Below are 9,679 nucleotides of genomic sequence, written 5' to 3' on the forward strand. Positions count from 1 at the left end.
CCCCGCCCCCCCCCCCCCCCGCAACTTAGCCCAGAGGGTTTAAGCTGTCCATTTTTGGAGCCGATGTTGGCCTCCAAGGAGGTGTACTGCTCTTTTGCATAGAGAGCAATGACTCCACCTTTCTTCCTAACCCAGTCCCATCTATGCAGGATGTAGCCCCCTATAGCTATGCTCCAGTCATGTGAAGAGTCCCACCAGGTCTCTGTAATCCCTACTAGATCAAAATGCATACTGGAGAGTAGGAGAGCTAACTCCTCCTTGTTCCCCATGATCCTGGCATTAGTATATAGGTACCTGAATCCTCCTACTGAGGCCCTTGTCTTCCTGTCCCGCTGACGGAGAACTATTCTCTCAGTTCCCACAAGTGAGGCTCTCCCAGTGCCCTATCTATAGGGCTTACTTATATGTTGGTCAGATGACTGAATAATATCTATTGAACAATTTGTTCAACAAATTTTACAATTAAAAAAATATTCACTTAGTTCATAGACCTGGACAAATGATTTAAACACACATTTTGGCAGATTTCTTTTGAATGGAGAATGAATACATGATTTTCTTCATTATCTTTCTGGCTCTAGTTTAAAAACAGATGCAGAAAAATCACAAGTTTCTAAGTTTTAACTGCTTTGAACTAGCAACTAGAGGTCTCAATTACGGATTGTGTTAGGGATTGCATTATGCATTAAACACACGTTAAAGTAAAAAGAATGATTCTGTTCCACAGAGTTTTTAATCTAGACACATCATGAGGAAAGAGGATGAGGTTAGAACAAACCAGCTATGCTGATAATGTGTTGCAGTGACAGCGTGCCAATTGCCTTGGACATTTATGGGTATCTTCCACTATCCCTAGCCCACACTGATGTTTCCACCATGTTTAGACATAGTCACAATTGCACTTAGATATATTTTTAAAGCTGAGGCCTGCCTTCACTTGTGCAGCCTTGACAGGTGCTATTTAGGAGAGTTTTATAGCATCATTGTTAATGCTATGAGGTAACTTTCCATCTAATAGTGTTACACACTTATTGATTGACATTTCCCAACTGCTAGAACAACTCAGTTTGTTCTGTATCAACAACATAAAATGAAAATGTCATATGATTTTCCAAAGAATAAATTGCATGTTTTCCATAATATCTTTTGACTGCTTAGCAAAACTCTGCAGCAAGGGAATGTAGGAAATGCTGTTTGAATGGTCCAGTTTTTTTCCATCACTCCTATTTCTGTTACTGGACAAGGCTGGATACAGCAGGAAGCATAAAAGATCTGTATACACATAATACACCTGTTCAGTTATACAACATTAAAACAAGAAAAAAATCTTTTTGCACATTTTAAGTTGTTATAAACTTAGCCAAGCTAGTAAAACTGCAGACTCTTTCTTTTTTCTCCATATGGTAAATACCTGTTAGAGCTGAGTTGGAATTGATTATTATTTAAATATATATATTTTTGAGATTGCAAAAGTCTTTCCTTTCCACATCAGGAACAAACCAAGACTTTTCAAAATTTTTCCTGAAAAACTGGGGAACCCTGCCACACTCCTCTTTCAGTCCAGTTAACAGGCTCCTGGCAGCACTTGCTGTCACCACTCCAGACCCTGCTGTGTCCCCCTCTCCTTCTGCAGGCCAACCGCTCTGCTGTGCTGCCACCCAGCTGATGGCTCAAGGGGTGCGGGGCTCCCAGATTATTGGGACATGGAGCTGCCCATGCCCTCTCCACAGGGGTCTTTTCTGCAGAGGTGCTGCAGGGCCAGTCCCCTGCCATGCTACTGCTGCACCCCGAGCGTGCCCCTGCTGTGTATGCCCTGGCCAATGCACAAGGAGCTATTTGTGTGTATGAGGGGTGCTCGATCCAGTATGCCCTCCTGCTGCTGATGGCCAGGGTGTCCTAGGTGCACCTGGCATGGGGACCCTAAGCTACAGTGGTGTTGGAGGCAAGCCTAGGCTGCCCTGCAACCTCCACTACCACCTGGAGGACTACCTGTGGTGGTGCTACATGTCCTTGCCCCCAGCAGTGGAAGAGGATATCACCACTGGCATCGATGCATTCCACAGCATGTGAGAGGCCCATGCCTGCCTAGCTGTGGGGGCTCAGACTGCTCAGTAAAGTTTTGCACTGTCTCCCACCTCCCTGTGTGCTGTGGGGAGGGAACCTGAGGCCAGGGGAGTGTGGCCAGGCTGGGTAGGGAGTGGGGGTAGGGGCAAGGGTTAGAGACATGGGCAAGGACCCTTCCCCAAGTGCAGGATTTATCAGGTGGCTCCACATGGTCATGGTTGGTGGCAATGGCATGCAGCTCCTGGCAATATTCTGAGAGCAGGATGTGGCAGGTGGGTCCCCAGCCGGGGGCCTCCCCACGGAGGTGCTACTGGTGGCCAGCAATGTCATGGCCAGCCGCATCTTGTGGTAGGGGCTGGGGCTGTGGAGCTGGTGCAGCAGGTACCGGCCTGAGCTTCTGGGGGAGGAAGCAGGGGCCCTGGCAAGGGACTGACAGCTGTGTGGCAAAGGCTATACCCCACAGCACCTACAAGGTCAGGGCAGGCTGCTGGGGGTGGGTTGTGGGCAGGTGGAGATGGCTTCAGCAGCCAGAAGTTGCCTGCAGCTGGGCTTAGGGGGCTGGCAAGCCTGGCTGGAGCTTGCAGCAGCCTGCAGGCCTGCAGAGCACAGGCCAGGCAGCCATGCAGCACTGGGGTGCAGGCAGGCAGAGGCTGCTGGCCTATGGCCTGCCTAGGGGTACACGGGGCCTGAAGTCGCCTCAGGCTCACTGCTGGTGTGAGTGCCCACAGACTTTTAAAGGCTTGAGGCAGGGGTTGACACAGAGGCAGCCCAGCCCTGGGGCTGACCCTCTACTGGCAAGGCTGACCTGGGAGCTCGCATCTACATGTGCGTTATTGTGCAGTAACTAATCACTAGTAAATCTGATACCTTGCAGTTAGCATGTGCACATATAGACACACAAGCTTACTGTGCAGTAAACTACGCTACTACAGGGTGTAATAAAATTGCTTCTTCAACTCAAAAATATTATTCCATTTTGTCTACCTGCTCCTCATACTTTTCCCCAGATCCTTGTTGTGAATCAATATAGTCAATGTTCAGATGGTTTATTTTTTACACTAAAAAATGACACTTTTAAATGCATAAACCACACACTGTACTCAGAAAAATAACCAACAACATTCTGTAATCCACATCATAATAGAAATAACAATGTTTCAGACTACAAATTTATTTCAATGTATTTTCTCCAGAGGAGCCTTGCAATTCAGACAAGCCACTCAGAATATACATATTTTTTTCTCCTATAAATCTGAAAAACTGTTATACTAATTTCTTCACTCCTCACTTGGATTTCTTCATTTATCAGTATTGTGCTTACCAATGTTTCTGAAAATTATGAAATTATTCACATACTATCAAATATTATATGCACCCTGAGGCATACCCATAACTACAGAATGAACTAGGGAATAAACTTGTATCACCTTTGCAGGACATGCTCCTTCTTAACTTTAGGATAACTGCAGTAAACAATTAAATCAGAATGCTGTGACAATCTCTCAGCATTGAAACATTGTTGTAATAGGAACTGTCATTTTCACCAACTCTAGCAAGAAATAGCCAAAAAATGGCTTTGCCATAGGTCTGGCCTGCCTTTAGAACCATACCATCAATGAATGGAAGTAGTCTAAAGTGTAGCCTGGCTGCATGTTTAGTAGAAAAAAATATGGTCTGTGCACTCTTGCACAGGAATGAGAAGGGTAGGTGAAGAGAGAATTCAGAAGTCTTCACTTTAGCATGCAAGAGCACAGAGGTAAGAATGCAGATGTATGAAGAAATGCATTAGTTGAGTAAGTTAGAAATATTCTGCTAACACCTACAGTACTACATCCCATTGTGGATGTCACTATTCAAAGATAATACAACTGCCATGGAAAACATGACAGGTTTCAAAGATTTGATTTGGATTCAGATAAGAGGTGGAAAAAAGTTGTTTCATTTGTTTCTGGAGAAGGAAATAGGTTCTGGTTATAAACTCATTGAACTTTTATTTTTCAGAAATGAAAGGATGAGAGGCCCTCACAACTACTGCCTGACTTTCTTTAGGCTGCTGAAGCCTGGCTGGGAATTGGGATTCAGACAGGCCCTAGAAAACACAGTGAGGAAGCAGAGGCTTTAAGCCAATGATTCCTTGACAAGTTATATTTTTCCACTACTTCCTCTGTCCTTAAGCTAGGCTTCAACATGATTGACAGGTAGATTAGTAATACTCTACAAAGCCTGTCCCTGCCTATTCCTTCATCAAACACAAATTACAACAGCATTCTCCAGCTAGGATGGGGACAAAGTCATCAAACAGCCGATGACAGATGCTCAGAAAAATCATGGCTACATCTACAGTAGAATACATTTATAAATTTCCATGGAGTAGTTATTTTCTGGACAAAAACTTCATCTCAGATGACACTACAGGGCATACGTTAGTCAATTTGTGATTTGAGGCCCTTCTGGATTAATAACTGGCATCTGCTACAGATCATTTTTGTGGCTTATAAAACCAACTTATTCACTATATTGGTTTTCAGCAGATCATACATTATTTGCATGCAGTAACTAGATTGCAGTCTCATTTTTTAAAAAAGAGGAAAGATATTTTACTTTTCACAAAATCTTTTGTTAGTTTCTCTAATGGTGAAATGTTTCCCCCTAGCCTTGAATCATTTTCTGTTGCATACATTATTTAACAAAATAGTCCCAATGCTCTCAGCTGAAAAAGACCTCCTCTCACTACAGTTGGATTTCTTATCTTTCTACATAATGCTGACATACAGGAATCTTCCACAAGTATTCCAGATTGAATTTATAATATAGAAACAAAGTCAACATGTTGTCTGTGAATCAGGGAATTATAAATGTTGCAAGAATACACTCCTCTCTTTTCTCAGTGCTCTGCATTAGGAAGGTCATTTCTGCTTTCTCTGTGCTGTCCTTTTTCAACTGATTGTACTCTACCAATAAGGTCAACTGCCTCCAAGTACTCTTGAGTGAAATGAGAAGGCTGAGAGATGATCTTGTGGCCGCCTACAAATTCATTAGCGGGGCACAGCAAGAAATCGGAGATGCTCTGTTCACCAGGGTGCCTCTTGGGGTACCAAGGAACAATGGTCACAAACTGACAGAGAGTGGATTCAAGTTAGATATCAGGAAAAACTTCTACATGGTAAGGGTGGTCAAAACTTGGAATGGGCTTTCAAGGGAGGTGGTGTTCTCCCCTACCTTGGGGGTCTTTAAGAGGAGGATGGACAAGCATCTGGCTGGGGTCATCTGACCCCAGCACTCTTTCCTGCCTAGGCAGGGGGTTGGACTCAATGATCTGTTAATGACCCTTCTGACCCTAGCATCTATGAATCTAGGAACTGCACACCTTCAAGTAAATAGAAGAAATAGCATCCTGGTTTCCAAAAAACTCATAACAATAATAAATCTAATTGGCATGCAGCACTTCTTCAAAGTTTTATTTTCTCATTTTGAAAGCACTTTTACAAAGGTGATTATAGGCATGCAGTGCCTCTGAAAGATGAACACAGAAGTATTATTATTTCTATTTCATATAGGTCTGCAGCAACACCTTGATCCCACAGGTGTGAGGGGAGTGTATGTGGATTTACTTGGCAATGGATTCATCAGTAACTTTCTTCCCATGCTACTTATACATCCTGCCCATGCACAATGAAATGGAAAAAAACCCACTGAGTGCTGAAGCGTGTGTTTGGCTTCTTTAGAATGTTAGAGGATCATGCTAGTTATGTTGGTAGGGATTCTGCATCAAATGGGAGACAACGGTCTCATTTGAGCCACATCACCGCTTCAGGAAAGCATTTGTACACGGACCAGAATAGCATGGAAACCAGTAAAATGCCAAAACCTTACCTGTTCCCACATAGTTATTACTATTATCACAGAATAATAGAACAATAGGGTGGAAGGAACCTCAGGATGTAATTTAATTCAACTCTTTGCTTAAAGCAGGGTCAACTTAACAGCTCAGACAAATGTTTATCTAACTTGCTCTTAAAAACTTCCAATGATGGACATTTTACAACCTCTCTAGGTAATATGTTCCACTCTCATAGACAGCAAGTTCTTCCTTACATTCCACCTAAATGTCTCTTATTGCAATTCAAGTGCATTACTTCTTGTTCTATCCCCTTTGGGCACAACAAACAATTGATCACCATACTCTTTGGCTAGATACAGACAGACCAGGAATAACGGTCACAAGCTGGCAGAGGGTAGGTTTAGGTTAGACATCAGGAGGCGCTATTTCACGGTCAGGGAGGCTAGGGTCTGGAACCAACTTCCAAGAGAGGTGGTGCAGGCTCCTACCCTGGGGGTTTTTAAGAGGAGGTTAGATGAACACCTTGCTGGGGTCATTTGACCCCAGTTCTCTTTCCTGCCATGGCAGGGGGTCGGACTAGATGATCTACTCAGGTCCCTTCCGACCCTAGAAACTATGAAACTAGAACCGGAGAAGGGATCTGGGACAGAAGTTCTATAAACCAGTTTGATTGAAATTAGTTAGGTCTTATACTACATCCATCCAGGTTTATCTTAAACCAGTTTTGACCATTTTGAAAGCCCTTTATGTACACTGAATTTCTGTTCTGTTACACGTTTAAACCAGTTTATATGTAACTTCTGTCTCTAGATCAAGAATGTACATATTTTAGTCAACGGATAAGAAGGAAAGACATTTCTGGATGCTTTGAGGCAGTTTTTGGAAGATGTTCAGAAGCTGGAAAGTCCTAAGGAGAAGAGCTGGTGAACAGAGTACAGGAAAAGAAAACAAAGATGCTAATGCTGTTTATCATATGAACAAACAACATTTATTTCACGGCTTTCACTAGTACAGGCACAATATTTAGTGTATACTGTGGCAAAGTGGGGCTCCCTGCCTAGACACAGTGCTAGGTTCTCCACTTGCCACCCACCTGACTCGCATGCCATGCCTCCTTCTTAATTAATTAATAGTTGTTAATTAAGGCAGGAGGCTGCCCATTTTATGCCCTGATGCCGGGGGCACTATCTGCAGCTCTGAATCTCCCCTACACCGCAGCCCATGCCTTGCAGATGGCATCCTGATGTTTACAGTGCTCCTGGCCTACAGCCGGACCAATCTTAGGCCATGCCATCAGGCCTCAGTCACACACACATTCATACCACCCTCCTCTCACTAGGGCCTCTCTCACTCCACCTTCTCTCACAGTCTTTTTCATACATCAACAACTCATCCTGCCTTACTCCCTCTTGGAGGGGACCCTTTAGGCTGTAGATTTAGCTAGTCCATCCTTTGGGTGGCAGACATACTGTCTTTTGGGCCTCTCCCATGACCCTCACCGGGGTAGTGGCCAGCCAATTACCTGACCGGGTCTAAGCTTGCTCTAGCCCCTTCCGGGGACAACTCTATATACATAAACATACTGGGCACTCAGCCCTCTGGTTTTCCTTCCCCCTTCACTGGGGCTCTTCATCTCCACCCCTTTCTGGGGCCACCCCTCATCAGGGTGTTCTTATCTCCTTACTCAGGGCTCCACACCGCCCCCTTCACTTGGGGCTCCACACTGCCCCCTTCACTCGGGGCTATTCCTCTCTGCCCCCCTCACTCGGGGCTACTCAACACCTCCTTACTTGGGACTACTCATCCCTGCTCCCTTCACTCGGGGCTCGAGTCTTTTCCCTGGGGTACTTTGTCTCCGCCCCCTTTTTGGGGCTACCCCTCACTTGGGTCCTCATTTCTGCCCCTCTCACTAGGGCTCTACACCGCCCCCTTACTTGGGGCCACAGGGCTTCACTTCCCAGTGGACGCAGGTGGTTGTAGCTGTGCCTGGCCCCCAACTACCTCCAATGTTACTTAACCCACTTGAAAGTGAGGGCTAGAGTTAAGGCACCCCTACCTGCCTTTCACTGGGGTGATAAATGGCCTGGCATTTCCTGGAAGCTCCCGCACCACGGAGAGCCCCACCAGGCCACCCACTCCTGGCAGGGTGCAGTTTTAGGTCATGCTGAGGACCAGGAGCCTCCTGACCATCCCCTACAGCTCCACCCTTACCTCCAGGAAGTTATGGAGCCTTGCAGCCAGACCATGTTACTGCTTCCCCTGCCAGCAGGAAACTGATCTGTTTATAAGGGCGGCCAGAGATCTAAAATGGCCATCGCAATCAAGCACCTGCTGGCTGCTTGGCTCCAGTCTTAACGTGGCAGGCACCAACAGTGCCCTGCCACACACCTCCCCCTTAGAATGGTACCTGGGGAAGGTTTCCCCTGCTGCTTCTCCAAAGCAGGCTCCCCTCAGAGCCTGTGAGAGCCCTCAAGTGGCAAGCACCTCCAAAGGTGCTCCGCCACACACCTCTCCCTTAGAATGAGATCTGGGGGGCTTCACGTGGCTGCCTTCCCTGCTGGGCTTGGCCCCAGCCTACTGCAGCCCCTGCCATGTGGTGAGTACCCCAAAGGTACTCCACCACATATACATATAAAGTGTACAATAAATACATCCTATTGTAACTGTTTTCACACTGTGCATCAGTATTACTGAACAGCTTAAGGTCTCAAGTTCAATAGTTGATCCTTGTTCAATAAAATGCTTAAGTGCTTGGCTGAATATGGGCAGACTTAATCACATGCTTGAATGCTTTGCTGAACTGGGGCCTAAGTTAGTGAAGATCCAGATGAACAGGCAGGAAAAATTTAAGTAGGTATCATATAATCACCTAAACTGGAATTAACAGGATACCAGGCTAATGCCCTTGAGCTGTGGGTACAAAATTCAAAGTGTGTGTCTAGAAATGGCGGAATCCTGATGTTTTGTTGTTTTGTCCTTCTAATTCTGTTCTGAAATAATTTCAAATGTTAACCTCCACCTGGAGACCAGAATCATGGCAATAAAAGCTTCTTAATGTGCCAAATGTAGAACGTCCACTTAAGATACAGACGTTACACTTTTACTAGTATAAGTGATTGGAAACCGGTCTATATACATAACAGAACAGAAGCTTGGCATACAAAACTGGTCTATACCTATAACAGAACAGAAATTCAGTACACATAGATTGATTTAAAAATGCTGGTCTCAGATGTGCCGCCCCTCCCCCCCACAAAAGGCAAATGTGTGTTCTGTTTGTTACTGATGTAAACTATGACACTTACAGAAAACAGAGTAACTTATACTGATTCCGGTTTGGGCTTTTTGCATGGCTGCACCTAGCCTTTAGTTCTGGAAACTTTTTGCTGTATAAAAAAAACCTGTAAAGAAGAAGTTCAGAGTACTAATCAAAGCTGTATTTCTGCTTTAGATGCCTGAAAGGTAACTTTTAGCTGGAAAGAAATGTATTTATGTTTCTGAAAGCCCTTATTAAAGTGTTCGCACAATATGTACAGCAGTATGTGGAAAAAAAGATACTTTGTAGCAAAGAAAAAGGAAATGAAAGTGGTTATTATAGTGGCAAATTTGTACTGCTATAGTTAAAGCTGTGTAAACATTTCCATTATAAATACTTATTTTCAGAGGTAAAAAAATCTTCCTGGAGGAAACCTGAGTTGGTCTTACCATGTCAACAATAAACAATATAAAAAAACTATGGTTGTCATGGGTGACTTCAATTACCCGGACATCTTG

General features: G+C 44.6%; 1 protein-coding gene across 6 annotated transcripts in view; it reads right to left on the reverse strand.

The window, feature by feature from the left end:
• PTPRM (protein tyrosine phosphatase, receptor type M) overlaps positions 1–9,679 on the reverse strand; it is a 939,848-nt gene that overhangs the window by 85,921 nt on the left and 844,248 nt on the right. The window lies entirely within an intron of this gene.

The sequence above is a fragment of the Gavialis gangeticus genome, unplaced genomic scaffold, assembly GCF_001723915.1.
Source record: "Gavialis gangeticus isolate Ggan-Ray unplaced genomic scaffold, GavGan_comp1, whole genome shotgun sequence".
NCBI lineage: Eukaryota > Metazoa > Chordata > Crocodylia > Gavialidae > Gavialis > Gavialis gangeticus.